General features: G+C 48.6%; 1 protein-coding gene and 1 long non-coding RNA gene across 5 annotated transcripts in view; one reads left to right on the plus strand and one right to left on the minus strand.

Annotated features, from left to right (window-relative positions):
* Nucleotides 1-21008, plus strand: part of PRKCB (protein kinase C beta) — a 322427-nt gene that overhangs the window by 240182 nt on the left and 61237 nt on the right. The gene's annotated exons all lie outside the window — the stretch shown is intronic.
* LOC309855016 lies at nt 1026-8275 on the minus strand. Its single transcript, XR_014306566.1, has 2 exons — nt 3559-8275; nt 1026-3341 (listed from the first exon to the last, which is right to left on the minus strand). It is a non-coding gene; the product is annotated as an uncharacterized lncRNA (long non-coding RNA).

Here is a 21008-nt window from a genome sequence, read left to right on the forward strand (position 1 = left end):
AATGGGAGAATGGGTCATCCGGGAACAGTGAGGAAATGAGAGCAAATAGATCATATGTTTCCATGGAAACCGTTACAATAATTGGGATTTCTATTCCAGGCTGGGGATGGAGTCTCACGCAGATCACAGTGGAGAACAACAGTATGTCAGGGGAGCCAGACAGAATCCCCAAAAAACCTCGATGGTCCTTTAAAACAGAGCGTAATCCTTGGCAACTCCAGTGTGGATCCGATCTGGCCCCAAAACATGTGCCCTTGAGCATGGTCCTCATTTGTGGGGTGGCTAGGGAGTGACACGTGCCTTTTGCTAAGACCTGTGGGAATAAAACAAGGCAACGCAGGTGTGAAGGCTGTGGAGTTCCCAGCAAGTAAGCCCCATTTCAAAAACTCTGAAACCAAGGACAGTCTCGAGAGTTTACTTGCCTGGAGAGGTGGAGGCGTTTACCTGGAAGGGTTATCTTGCTAGAGCAGGGCTTCTTGGCATGTCTGCCTTACGGAGATTTCCATGATATACTCAAAGGAATGACGTCTGTCTTATCTCTGTCTGTCTGCCTGTCTGCTATCACGGAACGATGACTATGACACGTCATCAGTTAAAACAGAAGCAAGTCCTAGAGCCTTATGATGAATAATATAAAATATAATGTACATAGAATAATTATTTTCATGTAATATACTCATGGTCCCTATTCTCATTGAATTTTCTCCCAATATTTTATCGTAAAAAAAAGTTTTAAATATAAAAAAGTTGAAAGAATTATAGAGTGAGCATCCATAATACCACTGCCTAGATTCGACAATCAGAATTTGACTGGTTCTGTTCTATCACGTATCTATCCATCTATCCCTCTGTCTCTCTGTCAACCCACTTTTTTGAAAGATTTAATTAATTAATTAGGGAGAGAGAGAACACAAGCATGAGCTAGGGGAGGGGCAGAAAGAGGAGGAGGAGCAGACTCCCAGCTGAGTGGGGAGCCTGACGAGAGGTTCCATCCCAGGACCCTGACATCACGGGCTGAAGTCAGATTCTTTTTTTTTTTAAGATTTTATTTATTTATTTGACAGAGGGAGATCACAAGTAGGCAGAGAGGCAGGCAGAGAGAGAGAGAGGGAAGCGGGCTCCCCGCTGAGCAGAGAGCTTAATGCAGGTCTCGATCCCGGGACCCTGAGATCATGACCTGAGCTGAAGGCAGAGGCTTAACCCACTGAGCCGTCCAGGTGCCCCTGAAGTCAGACTCTTAACTGAGCCCCTCAGGTCCGCCACTGTCAGCCCATCTTTTTTTTAAGATTTCATTTATTTATTTGATGGACAGCAAGAGCAAGAACATAAGCAGGGGGAGTGGGAGAGGGAGAAGCAGGCTTCTTGCTGAACAGGGAGCTTGGCACAGGGCTCGATCCCAGGACCCTGGGATCATGACCTGAGCCGAAGCCAGATGCTTAACAACTGAGCCACCCAGGCACCCCTCAACCCATTTTTAATACATTTCAAAGCAAGGTGCAGATACTGCTACCCTTTACCCCAAAATGCTTCCGCATACATATCATTGAACTAGAATTCAGTATTTGTTTTTGGTAATTTTTAGGGTAAAATTTACACGCAATAAGACGTAGAAAGCAGTGTACTATTCTGTGAGGTTTTGAAAACTGCATCCTTTAAAATGCAGTGGGGCTCCAAACATTAGTCAGGAAATCACACTAACGGATAAAACAGCGCACCCGTGGTGCTTGATGTGTTCTGTGAGGGCCTGCGGGGTGGGTTTGGCCCTGTCTGGACGTCAGTGAGGGCTTCCAGGAGAAAGTGGCTCCTGGGCTCTATTAAGGATGAGTCAAGTTAGCTTCGCAAAGTGGAGGTGAGGGAGTCAACGAAAATCTCAGAAGGTCTCTTCCTGACCCCTTCCTCGAGCCAGGCTTCGTTGATCTGGGTGGTGGCCAGGGTGCCCACGCTCCTGTAATAGAGTAGAATCCCCTGCTGTGCAAAAGTAGATCCCCAGAAGTACACTCGGTCGGACACCATGGACGCTTCATTTTCATTCATGTGATAGTCTGAGATGGGTGTTCCTGACCTCACCCACTCTCTCCATATGGTGGCTAAGGAACCCAGGTCCCTTCCATCTTCTATGACTCCATTAATCTCTACTGCCTTGTTTTGTCTACATTCCGAAGGCGGAGGGGGCGAAGTATGGAGGAGGTACAAGCTGCTTCTTAAAAGTCTTACTTTGGAAGTGACACCCATCACTTCAGCCTACACTCTATTAGAATTTAATCACGTGGCCATGCCTCCGTGCAAGGGAGGCTCGGAGAACAATTCTGGTGGAAAAGTTAGTAGCATTGACCACACTCCCTACTTTTCGGCTCTGGATGGAATTTTTCTTGGGGACACGAAAGAGCCCTCCGAACTTCCAGGTGATCATGCTCCATAAAGAAAACACTTCAGACTCCTCTTTCTTGGTGACATTTCCTTGTGTTCAAATCATGGAACATGCCAGGTGTTAGTGCTGCTTTTCCTGAAGCCTAGCAGAAGCCAGGAATAAATCAAGTAGGAAGAAGTCAGCAGCTTATGAAATTAAAAGGAAAAAAGTAGAAAGTCCTTGGAAACTGGGTACCCAGTTTCTTCAGAAAGTCCCATTCAGGCCTGTTGATCTGTATGCGTCTAAGAAGGTTTAAAATAAAAAACGGAGAGGTGAGACACCGTTCAGTCTCCTGTCCAAGTGCTTGGCTTTCCTGGAATAAGGTCCAGGAGGCTGGTGACATTAGTGCCTGAGTATTACTAGTAGGAGGCTACTTGACAGTTAGGAAGTAGCCCCTTCCAATAAGGTAACCTTAGGGACTTAGAACATTGGTGGCACTGTCCAAGGTGCTGATGCCAATCCCGTTAGCTCAACATTCAGACTGCACAACAGCGTTGAAAATAGCCTTGGCCAAGTTTCCCAAATACTCGTTTATTCATGCACATGTTTATTTTTTTTTTTGTTATGTACACACCCCCTTGCTATCTTACATATTTTTCTTTAAATGGATTTAACTTCCTTTTCTGCTCTTAGCATTGCCCTATAAAAGGATATATATATATATATAAAATCACACGCTTGATCTACCACTTGTGTATTTATTTTAATATGTTTTAGGAGAATTTATTAAAAGAAGATTGCTTTTGTCTTTGTACTGCTGATGGTACAAGTGTCCCGTTTTGTGAAAAACTGTCTTCAAGACCTTATGTTCACAAAAGACTTTGGCGCTTCCATTACTATTGTTATTTTTTTAGAACACGAGGTCTTTTGCTTCTTTTTTCTGTGCATATCTGGAAGGTACAGAACGTGTCTGATCTTCCGTGTCCTCCACATCCTTTATTTTTTTTTTATTTTTTTTTTTAAAGATTTTATTTATTTATTTGACAGAGAGAAATCACAAGTAGGTAGAGAGGCAGGCAGAGAGAGAGAGGAGGAAGCAGGCTCCCTGCCAAGCAGAGAGCCCGATGCGGGACTCGATCCCAGGACCCTGAGATCATGACCTGAGCCGAAGGCAGCGGCTTAACCACTGAGCCACCCAGGCGCCCCTCCACATCCTTTAGATGAGAAGCATGCTCAACATTTCCTGTATCCTTAAAAATCTTCCCTGGGGTCGCGACCCTCCCCTCCATACTTTCCTCACTGAATACATCCAGGGACTGAAACTACCCTTTTGAGATTTGCTGCCTCCACTTCCTCCTCACCCACGCCCTATCCTCTTGCACTGGGACTTCTACCCTCAACAGATTCTGAAACACGCGTCTCCCAGTTTTTATCCATGATCTCCAGGCCTCTTCCTCTCCAGATCGGAGCACAAGGCACCGTGACTGCTTATGACAGCGGAGGGCAGACATGAGGGCAAGGAACTGGGACTGAGATTGGAACCCATGCCCCACCCCCCAGGAGAAGGCCTCACTTTTATAAACTGCCCACCGACAGGCATAACTAAGGATTCGTTCAGCTGGACAGGGATTTGTTGAGCAGCTACTATGTGCCAGGCACTCTTCTAGGTGCAGAGGAAATAGCTGTGAACAAAACAGAAGTATCTACCTTCATGGGACATCTGTTCTATGGTAGTGATGATGGTGACAATACCACCTAACGTTTGTGTCCTTAATAGTAATAGGCACCATTGTAAGAGCTTCTCTGTATTGGCTCACACTCCCGCTCTAGCGTGGCTGCCGTTATCCGCATTTTACAGATGAGGATATGAGAAACAGGACATTAAAATAACTTGCTAAAGTCACACAGCTAGTCAGTGGCATTTAACAGACTGGGTTTGGTTTAGATACATGTGATTTTGTTTGCTTGATACTTAACCCCTGCATCCCTGGTCCCAACAGTGGTCACCTCGCCGTGTCATGGACATATCCTAGGAGGTTAACAGTGTTTCCTCTTATTTTCTCATCCCCCGCCTCCTTTTCTTCCCCTCTGAGTGTAAGCAGAGTTTGCGTGCCTTGGTTGTACTCTGAGCCCCTGCTGTTAGACAAAGGGCATGCCTAAAATGACGGACGGCTCCAGATTGCTGGCGCTCCCCCATCACTGTGCCTGAAAATCTCCTGTCCTATGCCGATGTTCACGGGTCCGGTGAGCCTTGGGAATCCTGTGAGGTTTCCTGAGAAGGCTCCTGAAATGGACTTCCTCTTCCAGCCCTGCCCCTCCCCCTCCTCTCTGGACCTTGGCTGGTAGGATCTTCCAAGCCAGAGGAGGCATCTCTAGCATGTGCAGTTAACTCCTCAGCTGGTTCCTTATCAGCCCTTGACCTCCAGGTCTCCAGACCTACACCCACCTCCTTCTCTAATTCCACACACCCTTTCCCCTTTGTCTCCAGTTCTGATGGAGCTTGTAGGCATTGCCTGGGACTAGACTATGGGTTTTCATGCATTTCATCTTATGTATTCTCAGCTCAACCCTGCAGGGGACTTACTGACATTAACCCTATTATATTTAGATGGAAATCCTAAATCACAGAAGTTGACTAGCCTCCCCCAGGCCAGACAGTGGGAAGGGGGCAGGACCAATACTTGAAAGTAGGTTTTGTGATTCCTGTTGCCTCTTTCCATCTCCGACAACATTTGTCTCTGCTTTGGGGTCCACTCATCTCCACCCAACGGCTAGTCGAGTGTTCTTTGAAACAGCAATTTCAGAACTGCTACAGAGCCGCTTTAATGGCATTTGTGGGTCCCTTCTCCTGCTGTGGGAAAAAAAGGTAAAAAGGATATCTTAATGTGACTGCGTTGGGATAAGGGCAAATATATTAATATAATACGTTAAGGCATTTTCTTCCACCTAAAAGCCCATTTTTTCTTGTGGTTTTAAAAGAAATTGAAACGCTTTCATGAGCCCCTAAAAAGATTGTGCCCCAGCCCCACCCCCCGACTTTGATTCGAGTGTGGCTCAAGTGTGCGCCAGCTGCCAGCATGAGCAACCCAGCCGTGTATCCTCAGCGACCCCCAGCCTTGTCTCCCCAAAAGCCAGAAGCAGGCTTAACTCGCACGAGCCCGGGTTTGTGCACAAGAGAGCAATCCAGAGCTCCGAGTCCCAGACCCAGCGGTGTCTTCTTTTGTGCTGCCCTGAGTTGAGACAGGAAGAAATTGCCTGAGGAAATGAAAAGACAGTTTCTTCAAACCCATAACAAAGGCCTTTCCTAAGTCTTTTGGAGCTCCTGATGTGGGAGTCTCTCCTAATTTTAATCTCATTAGTGGTGTGGAGTCGCTTGCGCACCTACCGTCCGTACATTAGACGTGGTTATATAATCCTGCAGACAAAAGTGCTTTCCTTTCCTTGAACCTGCTTTGCTATCTTCTTGCACCATATGGTGAGTTCCTTTATCTTATGGTTCACAGACAGCTCACAGTCTTTGCTACCTGTTCCCTTAATCCTCTTCCAGGGAACCTTTAGACATTTGCTGTCTGATCTTGGATCCCTGCCTTCTCTTTGGTTCGCTCCCTGATGATGGCACCTTCCTCCCAGCCCCTCCCAGGCCCTCGTTTTCCATATGCAATGCTGATTGCAGCTGTGGTTTTGCCAACTCATGCATCCAGGCAAGGCCCTTCCACCTTCCCGATGTTTCCACAACTCTCCTCAGCGCAATGACTTGCTGTTCTTCCCCAGCCCCTACCTTCACTCCTCAGAAGAGAGCGCATTAGCAAACAAGACATGACAAGGCTCCATTCTCCCTGGCAAAATTAATGATACTGAGGAAAAGGAAATATCTGGAAGTCAAGTTTTCTAAGCCTCTGCCCTGCTGCGAGCAGCTTGTCAAGCCAGAGTGAGCAAAGGGAGTCTTCATTAGGAAGACGTGGTGTGTTTCGGTGTACGTCATCGGCACCCAAAGGCAGGAAGTGCAGCCAGAACAAAGAAGCTTCCAGGAAACCAACGGCCATGGCCTCCATCTAGGGAGCCCCGCCACCTGGCTGCTATCCCTGCTTCTTGCTACTGTCTCGCTCAGTTCTCCAGGTCTAGTTCCCAAATGTAGACTCTCCTGGAATTTTAAGAGAAACTAATGGGCCCAGGAAAGAGAAGCTGATCGGCCAGTGTGGCTCAGGGTCCCTGGGATCCAGTGAGGGCTGTGGCCACAGGGAGCGAGGTGACTTTTTTTCAGCCATCCGTCAGGAAGGGCTATATGGTGGTATGGGCAGTTTCTCAAAGAGAAGGAGGGAACCCGCTGGCCCGTTGGGTGCACAGGCCCCAGTAGGTGTTTTTTAAGTCTGCGTTTTCTTGAACACGTTGCCTGATGCTTTGGGGAAGATAATACAAAGTTAAATCGCGTCCTGCTACGGAAGGGCCAGCTAGAGCCCATTAGCATGGAAACTCTGTCTAGGGCGATAATTCACGGCCACTGGTCCAATTACCGTGCTGTCACGGTCCCTGCCACCCTCCGCATATCCATCTAGACCGCATCTTTCCGCGCTCGTTTGGAAATGCACCGTCCTGTTAAGATGAATTCCTGGTTTCTAACAGCAAAACCCATAATTTTTTCTACCACAAACATCATAGTAGAAACCTGTGGGTTGTCATCACCCAACACCCATGGTAAAACATGTGGGTACACAAATATGGGTAGTTAATAGGATTAAACATAGTTTGTCTCAATCCCCCCACTCCTCTCCTGCACCCCCTCACTCCTGCCCACTGCCAAATGATGTGTGGCATTGACCTATGACCTGTGTCCTGACCTATGTCCTGACCTCCTCAAAAACCACTGCAGAGGCTGATGATACGGTTTGAGCCCTGAGAACTTGTCTAAATGGTTTGTATGCGTTGCTCAGGGAAACTTCACAAAGGTGGGCAATATGGTTGGTTCCATTTTACAGATGAGGAAGTAGAGGCAGAGAGAGACAAGAGACTTGCAGATTCCTGCAGCAGGGGATGCAGGCTCAAACCCGGGGAGTCTGGCTCCTGAGGGCCCAACCACTGGGCCACTCACCCACCTGCCCATGTGCCTCATTTCTGCCTCGGAGTAGCCCGGTTCTCTGTTAGCCTGGAACACCAGCAGCTAAGGGAGGCTTGTGCACCCAGGGCAGAGCAGGTTACAGAGCAACAGGCTTCCTTGGTGCAGCCTAATTGTTCAAATCAGTGACAGACCCTTAAGGGTTTCACTGCATTTCTTTCGGTAAAAGGCATCAATTATTGGTTTGTTTTCCCGGGAACCATCTGAAAAAAAAAAAAAAAAAACCAACAGATTAAATCTGCTTTTATTTTAACCATCTAGCAGTCAAATATAACATCTGATTCAAAGACAATTGACGGAGCATACATGTCAAGGGCTTTGATTTTGGCTCAAAAGAACGCTATAATAACTAGAGTTGATACCTATCAATTATCATTACCGTTTCTATGATATCAGTAATTGGAAGGAAGACAGCCCAGGGTTTGGAAATTTCTGCATTTCTCATTACAACCCAATCAAACAATTTAAAAAAATTTTTTTAAATTAAATCCAACTAAACATCTTCATTGAAAACACAGGAGCTAGGCATTTCAGGTTTCTGTCTCTTTATTCCCCACGCCTCCCTCCTGCCTCCCCCACCCCGCCCCCCCCCAGCAGTGACTGTGAGTCATTCCTTCCCGGTGTAGTGACATTTGCTTGACAATAGCGTGCCCTGAGCTGACTGGGCTAAAAAGGACCTTCATTCGAAACTTCCTTTCACTCTTCCTTAGGTTCTCGGTGCTAGGAAGGGCCAGAGTTCAGCTGGATTAGAATGGAGGTGTCATGGGGCATTTAAAAAGGCTTAAATCTTCGCACCTGTGAAGCCGACCCCTGATCTGAAATTTCAGCTAAACTCCCCCATTATCAGCGTCTACGTAAGCACCCCCCCCACCACCACCGCTAGAGTCCTGTGTTCCTTACGATGGACACATCCTTATCCCCAGGAGGCCCACAGTTTACATTAGGATTCACCCTTGGTACTGTTCATTCCGTGGGTTTGGACAATTGTACAATGACACGTATCCACCATTATAGTATCACACAGAATAAGTTTCCCTGCCCTAAAAATCCTCTGAGTTCCGCCTGTTCATCCCTCCCGCCCCCCCACCCCCTAGCAACCACTAATCTTTTTACTGTCTCCATGGTTTTGCCTTTTCCAGAATGTCATATAGTTGGAATCGTACATATGTAACCATATAAAGAGATTTTATTTTAAATACGGAAAGCCTTACATAATAAATCATGAAATAACCAAGTTGTATCATCTCAGTTGATCTGCACGCTGACTGTCCCGGCTCTTTTTTTTTTTTTTTTTTTTTTTGGGTCTGGCCAGCTTGGAGGTGGTACCCGCCGTGTCCTACCCCGCTCCACACTATTAACTCCCAATTAACATCTTTTCCCCACTGTATCACTTTTCAATTTTTCCTGAAGTACTTCTTCAATTAGCAAGTCTCCCCAGTTGCCAGAAATCATTTCTAGACTGTTAACTTCCAGTTTGCTGCTGGAGGCAAAGGCATTTGAATCACCCACCCCCAAATCACATGACTACATATTCAATTAATGTAACCACCATCAAAAATAAAACCTAGGGGCGCCTGGGTGGCTCAGTGGGTTAAGCCGCTGCCTTCGGCTCAGGTCGTGATCTCAGGGTCCTGGGATCGAGTCCCACATCGGGCTCTCTGCTCAGCAGGGAGCCTGCTTCCTCCTCTCTCTTTGCCTGCCTCTCTGCCTGCTTGTGATCTCTGTCTGTCAAATAAATAAATAAAATCTTAAAAAAAAAAAAAAAACCTAAACACACATATGTGCACACATATGCTCTTAGAAAAATTGATCCGAAGTTTAAATTAAATAATAAGAATACACTTTGGAGAGGCGCCTGTCGCGGCCGGCGCGACAAATCGACCAGGAAATGTGAGGGTTAAGAGGATGGTGAAAAGAAATTAAGAGACAAAGAGATGGGGGCAGGAGGGACCCTGAGGAGGATGTCCAACAGGGCCGGTTTTATTCACATCTTACCAGCATTTATAAGGCAGATCACAATAGGAGGAGTATCTGGTCAGATGACCGCAAGTTTCTGTAACAAGTTTACATTAACTCTAAGCAAACCTCGTGATGCCAGGTAGTCTCCGCTAAAGCCGTGAGCAAGACAGTCAACCAGGGAGTGGGTTATGGGAGGTACAGAAACAACAAGGACCAACTGAGAATTCAGGACCCTGACCACACTGTTCCCTTCTGTAGGGAGAGTGTGTGGGAAGTCACATAGGCGAGCGCACGACACAGAGCACAGACCCTTTCTCAGTGTTACTCCACTTTCCTGTCCTTAACCTTGTCAAGGTGTCCGGACTTTGAAGGAGACACAAGTCAGGGCCTGGTTTGGTCCTCGACTCCAACCATGCCGTAGCTTCCAACAGGCGCCTGGGTGGCTCAGTCGGTTAGGCGTCTGCCTTTGGCTCTGGTCATGATCTTGGGGTCCTGGGATGGAGCCCCGCATCAGGATCCTACTCAGTGAGGAGCCTGCTTCTCTCTTTCCCTCTCTCCCTGCTTGTGAGCTCTCTCTCTCTCTCTCACACACACACACACACACACACACCCACATAAATGAATAGAATCTTTAAAAAAAAGAATATGCTTTGGTGAGTCAATATGGGGCCTTTTTTTTTTTTTTTAAAGACTTTTTTATTTGACAGAGATCACAGGTAGGCAGAGAGGCAGGCAGAGAGAGGAAGGGAAGCAGGCTCCCTGCTGAGCAGAGAGCTCGAGATGAGATGCGGGGCTTGATCTGGGATCACGACCTGAGCTGAAGGCAGAGGCTTTAACCCACTGAGTGACCCAGGCGCCCCAATATGGGGCCTTTAAGATAACCTAGAGCATGTTAGGACATCTTTGCATCTGGTGAAAGTTGAACTTTGGGAAAGCCCCGTAAAGGCTCCCAGTTCCTCGGCCACGGCAAACACAGCGCCTTCGGTTCTTTCTGTCTGAGCAGCATTTCACATGCCTTATGCCACTGAGTCCTTGTTACAGCCCCATGGGTTGATGGGTGTGTGTCTACATTTTTACTCCCACATCCAACGTGCTATAAGATTTCTGGGTTAGGATGGATCTACCCCCCCATTCCAGGCCTCTGGTTACCCAGGGTTGAGTGGCCTTGAGCCGACTTTTTATCCCTAGCCTGGTCCGAGGGAGGGCTTTGGCAAATCTGCACACAACTGACAGGTCTGTGAGGACCTAGCAACCAGGTGTCTGTCACCCCGCCCCCTCATAGACTGTAGAGGATGACCAGTGTTCTGTTGATTCTGCAGGAAAGCCCTGTCCGCGCTGAGCATGCAGCCCCCTGAGGGAGGTCCTCTTAGCCTCTAGCAGGTTGTGCCAGTCCCACCTCTAAGCACAGACCACAGGACCTTGGTTTGATCCCCGACATTGCATCACATCTCCTGGGAAATCGATTTTGCAGAAATTTGGGTCTATGGCTTCGTCTCACTTTGTGCCTTTCGATTTGTCTCTTCTGGAGAGGGTGAGGGAGAGCCGCCACAGCCACCGAGGGCATTGGAACATCCCTTTTGTGCTCCCTGGGTCCACTGTCTCTTTCCCAGCGTGGCTGGCTGCGGGCTGGGCACCGCGTTTTCCCTGCATTCCGTCACTGGCTCTCCCAAGGGCCCTGTGAGGGAGCAGCTGTCATTATGCCCCTTTAATGGGTAAGAGAACTGAGACTCAGAGAGACTGAGTAATTTGCCCACAATCACACAGCACGCACATGACAGAGTCAGGCTTTGAATTCGCGATGACAGAGCCGGGCCTGGACCGCTGTGATGTTACCGTTCTCATTAGACGCAGACTTCCAGCTCGTCAGACTCTGTTGTCATCACAGTCTCATGCTTCCCTCGAAGAGCTTGTCAGGGTACCTGTCAGGCTGTCAAGCTGAGGGTGCTGAAGCTCCCCTTCCTTTTGTAACTCGGCGGCACCCAGATTTCTCTCAAAATCCTCCTGCCAAGTGGGTGAACACCCTTGGAAGCGCAGGGGAACGGCGTGTGCCCGGGGCTCCAGCCCCGGATGCCACCACCGTCCTGACGGCCTGCCAAGTCCCCACTGCGTCCTCCCCAGGGCAGACCTGGCCTGGCACGAGAAGGCTCCCAGGATTTAGAAGGTTCTGACTGAATGGGTCTGCAGTGCAGCCCAGACTCCAGCTTCTAAAGGCTCCACAGGGAATTCTGATGTGCGTCCCGGAGAAACAAGAGCTTGGTGTAAGCACGGGAGGCAAACCGCAGCCAAAGATGGGGGACGGGGGCGCCCCGAACTTAAAACTTAGAGCTGAGTTGGGGCGCCTGGGTGGCTCAGTAGGTTAAAGCCTCTGCCTTTGGCTCCGGTCGTGATCTAAGGGTTTTGGGATCGAGACCCATATCCAGTCTCTTTGCTCAGCAGGGAGCCTGCTTCCCTTCTCTCTCTGCCTGCCTCTCTGCCTCCTTGTGATCTCTGTCAAATAAATAAGTAAAATCTTAAAAAACAAAAACAAAAACAAAAATAAAACTTAGAGCTGAGCAGATCTAAAGTCCCCTCGGCTGGTCTCTGGGGGACTGGGTGCAACCCAGAAGAGACCGCCCAGACAGCAGGGAGGACCCTCAGAAACATGGAGCCCTAAACTAAAGTTGGAGCATACATTGCAACAGACTAGCCCCCAGTGCCTGTCCCCAGCCTGGTGCACACGCCCACTGCCTCGTGGGGTGGGTGTCGCAGGCGGGGTGGGAGAGGAGTCCGGGGGTCTGCTCTGGGCCCACAGTGTACACACTGGGTTTTAACTTGCTTCTGTCTCCCTGTCCTGTGCCAACCTCAGCTCAAGCACCTTCCCCATCCTCTTCTCCCAGATTGGAGTTTGGGGACCCTGCAAGCCCCGAGTCTCTCTCTTTTTCTCTTTCCAATGTGCCATACGCGTTCCAGTGAGTCTTTTCCCAAGCCCAGTGTGTGAGCTGAGCTTGCAGCTTCTGACGATGCTGGATGCTTGTTGTCTCCCCGTCCTCGCTTCCCGCCCCAGTGGGAGGGTCTGGGGGGGACGTCGTTAGAGCCGCCATCCTCGGTAGTACTACGTGTTCACGATCCATGCGAGACATTCCTTGTAGACCCCCGTTCTAGGGAAAGCTGCTTTTCCTCCTCAAAAAATGATTTTCCCTTAAAGGAAATACGAGCTTTTGTTATGTTTCCTGTGTCTTGGGTTCCTTTGGCCTCTAGGCAGCTGAGAGAGGGAGGAAGAAAGAGAGAATGGAGAGAGGAGATACACACACGCACTATATGGTGTATAATTGTTTTTAACTACTTTTATTGAAGTATAATTTACATACTGTAAAATCCAGATGTTTGTTATACAGACTTGAATGCTACCTCCAGTTCTTTGTGAGATACGGGTTGGAAATTAAACAATGCTGAGACCTAAGTCATCGGAGATCTCTAGTGACCCAGATCTACGTTTTTTTGTTTTTGTTTTTGTTTTTGTTTTAAGCTACTTTCCCTCCACGCAGACTTTTTCATTCATTTATCCAACAGATATTCCTTGAGTGGCTACTAGGTACTAGGTGTTGGGGATGTGCCAGTGAACGAGTCTAACAAAAGACCTGCTCTCCTAGAACTTCATCTAGGGAGGGAGGGAGGAAGGTAAAAAGATTCCTATCATGTCAGGTGCGGTGAGTGTTACCAAAGAAGACTGAGTAGGGGAAGAGGAGTGACGAACTGGGGGCTGTAACTTGAGAGGAGGGGGTCAGGGAGGACCTCTGGGGCCGTGTCGGGGGAGGGAGTCCTCAGTGCAGTGGGAAGGGAAGAAGATCGTAGGAAGGTGGGGTGAGCAGGGACCCGCTTGAGTTGCAAAGCTTTGTTGGGGTACACGGAGCAGAGTGCGTGTGCTGGTGGGGCACAAGTGGGGAGGACACGAGGAATGATGAAGAGACGCTTGCAGGTAACCGGCTCAGGATCGAGGTGGCTTAGATCGGGAAGGAGGTTGGATAGGACATGCATTTTGAAAGAAGAGCTGACAGAACTTGTTGCTGTGTTGAACAAGAGATGTAACCGAGAGGAGTTAAGAGAGACTCCATTTGACTCTGGACTTTTAGCAGGTGTCCCTCGAAGCTGGGGGAATGGGGTATAGGGTCTTTTGTCCCTGGCTATGGCTACCTTCTCATGTTGGTAAGCATTTGGACCCACAGTCCTGCAGGGCAAATCTCCTTAGCCAGCTGAGAACGGGACACGGGTGCCAGTAGACAAGGACATAGGCAGTCCTCTTCCTCCCCAAGTCATTCTCTGAGAAGGTGACATTGATGACAACCACTGTAGTGGATAAAATTGTCTTCCCCCAAAACATATGTTCAAGTCCTAACTACAATCCGTGTGACGGTGACTGTATTTGGACAGAAGGGCTTTACAGATGTAATCAAGTTGAGTAGGTGGGGGACCCTAATCTAATGGCCGGTGTCCTCAAAAGAAGAGTCAATCTGGACACAGACACAGGGGCCTGGGAAGGAATGCCACATGAAAACAGACAAAGATACATGTGTAAGCCAAGGATTATTGGCAACCGCTAGAAGCTAGGAGAGAGGCATGGAGCAGATTCTCCATGACAACCTAGATGGAAGCCTCCAGAAGGAAGCATCCTTGCCAACACCTTGACGTTGGACTTCTGGCCTCCAGAACTCGGAAAGAATAAAATCCCTTGGTGCTAAGCCTCCCAGTTTCTGGTTCTTTGTTATGACAGCCCCAGAAAACTAGGACAACCACCAGGGATAAGCACCCCTCCTTTGCCCAGCACGGTGCCCAACTGAGCAAAGGTGTGTGCGCTGCTTTTAATCCCCCCAAGGTACGCCACTACCACCAGAAGGGAAGTGTCGTCCTTGTTCCTGTGTTACCAGCAGAGGAAGAGTTACGTGAATTTCCCAAGGTCATGCGGCTAGCGTGTGGCCACCCTGCGGCAGCTCCCCGGTCCTCTGACGTGAAACCCCGCGTCCTAACCATTCTGCGACTCCATCCCGTGGCCAGAGGCCAAGACGCTGGCCACGTTCTGCCCTTTGGATTCACCAGTAAAGTTCAGTGCAACAAACTTTGCAGCCAGGGGTCCCTGGCTACTTTCCCACATTTCCTCTGCCGCCGCTGGAGTGGTGTTATTTATCACGTCTCTCCCAGAAGATTCTTGGGTAACAGATGTGGCTTGGAGGTTGATAAGCGCGTCACTTCAACACGTCCTTTCAGTCTGTTTGGAATCCTCACCCTGGAGACGGCGGGACAGCTGAACAAACAGCCCACGCCCTCTGTGTTGGTATTAACTGAAGTGGAAACTCCAGAAACTTCATGAGACGATTAATGAAAAGCAAAAGCTCGCTGGCGCTTAAAGGAACATTTTAGAATGCGGCCGTGCCCGTGGCCATGGCAATGGCTGTCTCTCTGCCATTTTCTTCTCCCATGCCAGTGCCTCAGGGCACAGGGAGAGGAAGCTCTTCCCAAGCTGCTTTATGCTTCAGAGCAGGGCCGTGCGCGTCCCATTTGTGGTCGCATCAGCCATGCCTAGCACTGTGCCTGGGACAGAGTCCCCAAAAGAACTTGCGGATGGAGGAGCCGGGACTGTGGCATCAACTCAGGCCAAGCCCCTCTCGCCAAGCAAATGAGTGGTTTGTTAGTGGTTGTCTAAGACATGGAAAAAGGAAATGCCCTGCCTGCCTATGGCCACAGGTTAGCCTGTGAGGTCCCAAGCCTCGCAGGAAGTGCGAGATCTCTAGTGACCCAGACCTACGTTTTTTTTTTTTTTTCCTGGGGGGTAGGAAAGGGAGGAACAGGGCAGGGATCTGGAGCCGAATTTGAAACACTCTGACAATACTAACTTAATAAATAATTTCAATAAATAAATAATTTAAATAATTCCCCATAGGTGGGGTCCCTAGGTGGCGCAGTCAGTTAAGGGTCCAGCTCTTGATTCTGGCTCAGATCATGATCTCAGGGTCTTGAGTTGGAGCCCCGTGTTGGGCTCTGCACTGAGCTTGGAGCCTGCTTAAGATTCTCTCTCTCCAGCTCTCTCTCTTCCTCCAAACAAACAAACAAACAAACAAACAAAACAAGAACTACTGTAGCAGAGCACTGGGTACTTGAGGGCCAGAGAATCAGAATATGGTTAAGAGCAAGGGTTTTGGAGATGGGTGACATGGGAAGTTTCACTTCCTGGACTTTGGACTAGTCACCGCGCTCCCTACACCCTGGCTTCCTAGTCTGCAAAGTGGGGAGAGTAGAAGTTGATCCCCCAGGGGCGAGAGCCGGAAGTGGGCGTGGTTATCATGACTGACCACCGACTGCCGACAACCCAACCCCTTCCCAGGCTGACTCTCCCTCCAGCATCACCTTCTTTGTGGTTGCCTCTAAACCCCGCACCATTGCCTCTGAACACCACCCCGTGCCCGTCCAGTCTCCCGGCTTGGTGCCCGTGCTGCCCTCTTTGCTGGAGCTCTGCAGTTCCGCTGCATCTCTGGTGGGAATTGGAATCCAGAATCTGAGTTCTAGAGCTTGGGTGCTCCCTTCCTATGGTAGTTCTAGACCCAGGTTTTTGGATTTGGATAGTTTAATCCTAAGGAAGCACAGTTCTCTCCCCTCTGCCTGGAATGCTCCTGGCTGGTTCTCCTGGTCGTTCAGATCCGCGCTCAGCTCTCACTTCCCCAGAACGTCTTTCGCGGACCCACGCGATCGGGTTAGATCCTCCACTCAAACACTCATGGGGCACCATGCACTTCTCTTGCTGGAGTTGAGGCGTAACTGAATTTGGTAATTACTTGTGCAGGAGGGCGAGCTTCAGGAGCTCGTCTCTCGGCATCCCCAGTGCCCATCTCAGTGCCTGGCACATCCGAGACACGACATGTTTACTGAATGAACGGGTGAATTGGCCCGCCTTCCAAGTCCTGGAAAAGACTGGAAGAGATGACACATTTGGAAGGCAGAATGAATTCCATCTCTGTTGCTTCTTTTAATTGAAGCCTTAAAAAAAGAAATTGATTGAAGAGAGTGTGCACAACCAAACCCAAGGATCAAGCAAGGCAAGGGGAACAGGGCCGCACGGGCAAGTGGTTACGTTTGTGCACATGTGAACTTAGAAGAACCTGTTCGGTCATCTATCTTTGCATGAGAAATCATCCCGAAACTCAGATGTTGACAACGCCACCAACCACTTATAATCTCTCGTGGTTTCTGTGGGCCGGGGATTGGAAACTGGGAATGCTTGCTGGGGGGTTGTGGTTTGGGGGCTCTCCTGCGGGGGCTGTGGGGACAGCTGAGGCCGGAGCCTCTGGGGTTGGTGGGCTTGGAGTCCCAGGACATCTCCCTGGGGTTGCCTTCCTTGGCCTCCCTAGCACGGAGGAGCCAGGGCTCCAAAGGCAGGTGTCCCAAGAGAAACTGAGAAGCTATGGCCTCAGAAGTCACAGGGGACCACTTTTACTCTGTTCCGTTCATTGAGGCAGTCGCAGAGAACTGCCCAGGTTCAAGGGGAGAAGGCATAGACTCTGTCTCTTGACTGAGGGGTATCCCGATCTTTCTAAGGACTGCCGAACATCATTTCCTTCATGACATGAGGAAAGAAGCTCTCAAAAAGCCCTCCGAGAGGGGCTGAGAGGTTCCCTTTGCCGAGGAGAGTTTGATGAGAATATCTTGGAACAAAGAGAAGTTTCCTTCTTAATCCCATTAATGACTATGGAGAGGTGTTAGGAAGATCAAGACAGAAGGAGTCTGTTGGGCCTATGAATACCTCCTGAACTCCATAGCCAATGAATCAATTTTGATAGTGCCTCAATGTTCCACAGATCAACGAATTTGGTGATTAGAATCATGGCGAAGACAGACGCTTGTTACAATGCAGACTCCCAGGCCATACTGTGGGGCTCCTGGGGCTTGGGATCTGTGTCATCAAGAAGTATCCCTAAGGGACCTGAGAGAGGCAAGAGGCATCGTCCTGTATAGAGAATGGAACCTGCCTTGTTTTCAGTTACAGACCAACCGGCTGCTGCTATTGGGCTGCCTGACATTTTAATTTTTATTAAGAATTTGAGCCACCCAAACAGTAATTTTGTCTTACAGGATCCCTCAGTAACAGAAACCTGCTCCAACTAATATCAGTAAAAATGATCAGTCTGTTGGAGAGATGGAGGTTTTCGGTGGGAAACAGCCAAGCCTTGTGAGAAATTGGATCCAGGCACTGGAAAGCAAGTCCTCTGCTCATTCCCCAAAACGTCAGTTTCTTCTTTCCAGCGTGTGGTAGAGAAGCACCACTGCAGGCAGATCTGTGTGGTTCTCTCTTCAGGGGCGCAGGGCTGACCGGACTCGGAATCCTATTGCAAGTTCTTTGGAGAGAGAATCTGATTGGCTCAGCTTAGGTCAGGAGCTAATTCTGATCCAATCAGCTGTAGCCAGGTGGGTCCACTGCCCAATCAGAAGGTTCTTCTAATAAATTGCAATTTCTCTGGGGAGAGAATCTGATTGGCTCAGCTTAGGTCAGGAGCTAACTCTGATCCAATCAGCTGTGGCCAGGTGGGCCCACTGTCCAATCAGAAGGTTCTTCTAATAAAAAGTTGGAAAAATTGAGAGGCATGCTAGGATTAGTTTCCAAATTAAACTGCTGCCACTGTGATTATGTTGGAACTTTTATTTTTCTAATCTGTCTTGAAACATGTGTTCTAGCAAACAACTGGTGCCCAGCTTTTTGCCATTCACTGGTTGGTTCATTCATTCATTCATTCATTTATTCCTATTGAGGTGTAGACGGCCCACAATATTCTGCTAGTTTCAGGTGTACAGCATAGTGATTTGACGATTGTATACATTATGCCGTGCTCACCGCAGTGTTACCGTCCATCACCACACAACGTTATTACAACATGGTTGACTATATTCCCTACGTTGTACTTTTCATCCCCCTGACTTATTTATTTATTTTGTGTCTGGAAGCATGTATCTTTTTATCCCCTTCATTTATTTCGTCGGTCCCAGTACCCCTGTCCCTCTAGCAACTACCAGTTTGTTCTTTGTATTTATGGGTCTAGTTCTGCTTTGTTTATTTGGTTTGGTTTTTAGATTACTGGTACAAATGAAATCATATGGGATTTGTCTTTCTTTGACATATTTCACTTAGTGCATTACTTTATAGGTCCATCCATGGTGTCACCCATGGCAAAATCTCATTCTTTTTCTGTGGCTGAGTGATTTGCCACTGTGTACACACACACACACACACCATTTTCTTTTTCTTTCTTTTTTTTTTTTTAAGATTTTATTTATTTATTTGACAGAGATCACAAGTAGGCAGAGAGGCAGGCAGAGAGAAAGGAAGGGAAGCAGGCTCCCCGCTGAGCAGAGAGCCCCATGCAAGGCTCGATCCCAGGACCCTGCGGTCATGACCTGAGCCGAAGGCAGCGGCTTTAATCCACTGAGCCACCCAGGCACCCCCATTTTCTTTATCTATTCATCCATTCCTCTGTCGGTGGACTTTTAGCCCTCACCTGGTTTTATTTAAAAAAAAAAAAAAAAGTGTTTTTTTTTTTGTTGTTTTTTTAAGAGAGAATGTGGAGGCACAGAGGGAGAAACAGTCTTAAGCATGTACCATGCCCAGCGCAGAGCCCAATGCAGGGCTCGATCTCACGACCCGGAGTTCATAACCTGAGCCCAAATCCAGAGGCAGACACTCAACCGACTGAGCCACCCAGGTGCCCCTACAAAAAAAGTTGTATTGGAACACAGCCATACCCATTCGTTTCTGTGTTGTCAGTGGCTTCTCTCCCACGACAACAGCAGAGTTGAGTAACCGATACAGAGGCTGCCTTGCGAAGCCTGCAGTATTTTCTGTGTGGCCCTTCAGGAAACGCTTCCCGACCCCTGCCTTAGGATCTCATTCAGTTCTGTATCTAAACTGGTCCCCAGTGTCCCATGTGGGTCATTTCCACTCTCCTCCAGCCGGCACAGGGGCATTTCCGGACCTTGGCTCATTTGCATAGCACTCCCCTGATGTCAGAGGAGCTACGCGGCAATGGTTTATTCTTCCTTCTACCTGTGTTCTTAGAACAGGGCCAGGCACCAAAGTCTTTACACGTCCCTGTTGATTGACTTAAAAAATTTCTACAGATGCCACAGTATTTCCTAAGGTGTGAAGCACATTGCACTGGTGATTTGAAAGGTGATTTTAGGTTCGTGCCTGAGATTGTTTGGAGGTAGTACATAGATGTGGTACTAAATAAAAGGAAATCACATCGTGATAAGTTTATTCTCTCTTTCTATTTTCTCTCATCCTTTCTAATGACTTGAACAAGAAGATCTCATCTGAAGACAATATGCATGCCGTTAATAGTTTTCTAACATTTGCTAACACTTTTTTCCTTTAACAAGGAGAACACGCAGGGGCTGGCTTTAGCAGCGAGCAGTAGCTAGCTAGAATTTCCTAGCACGGCTTTGCTTTTATTTATTTTTATGCTGATCTTCCATTTATGGCTAGTGATACTGGCTTGCCATTAATAGTGGTGATCCACAGTTTCCTTTCTCAGATAAATTTAGTTCAGTAAAAATGTGACTAGGTTTTTAAAATACTAAGCAAATACCAGTTTAGGTGATAGGAGAAGATATTTAAAAAAAAAAAAAAAAAGGCACATGAATGACTGATCAAAGTTTGGGAAACTTGTGTTAAAGTAACTGACATAGGCACAAAACAGTCCTGAGGCCCAGAGCGGGGAGTGACTCGTTTGATCTCAGTGCATCGCTGAGGGATAGAGAAGAAAGTGACATCCGAGCTGAATCTTTGATTTTCTGGGCAGTGAGAGAGTGTGGAAGGACACTGCAGACAGGGGGATGCAAGACTCAAAGGAAAAGAAAGAAAATGATGTAGTCCTGGAACTGTGTGGCTTGTGGGAGTCCCCGAAGGACTGTACGCACTTTGAGCAGCATAGGCAGGGCTGCATTTTTAGAGCAGTTGTTAGCTGGAGCAGGTTAATGTCTCTGAGCCTCGGTTTATTTATCTGTAGAGTGGGGATAATTGGAACAGCTGTAGGATGTCCGCCCTCCCCTGGTGCCTGGCGAATTCCCAGCCCTCTGTCCTGCTTCTCCTCTAGTCAGGAGGCTAAGATGCCCCATCATGACCCCGGTTGGCATTCGGGGGTGTCCGGGGCCCCTCCCCTCTGTCTTGGGCAGTCTACGAGTGGATGTTTCCAAGTGTGTAGGTTTGTTAGATGATGCCTTGACCGGTGGTGATAGGTCAGTGGGGCTGTCCACGCTCGAAGCTGACTCAGCACTGAGCCCCTCCTACTGCACTTGGGAGGTGGGGGGTGGGGGGGCTCCTCAGCTGAAAGCAATTCTTTCTCCCTTCAGCCCCTCTGCCCCTGTGTCTTCTGGCCAAGTCACTTCCCTGTCTCCTCCCTGCGCTTGCCCCATGCCCAGCATTCTCTGGAATCTGGGAGCAGAAAGCCCCTGTCTCTACCCAGCTCTTCATATCTTAGCATACTGACCTTCTAGAGTCATGTTTCTGCTTCGGTGAGGGCTGGGGGAGGGGAAACAGCCCTTGGGGGCCAACGAGAGACGGGGGAGATGGGAAACACG

This window comes from Mustela nivalis, assembly GCF_964662115.1.
Source record: "Mustela nivalis genome assembly, chromosome: 19".
NCBI classification, from domain to species: domain Eukaryota; kingdom Metazoa; phylum Chordata; class Mammalia; order Carnivora; family Mustelidae; genus Mustela; species Mustela nivalis.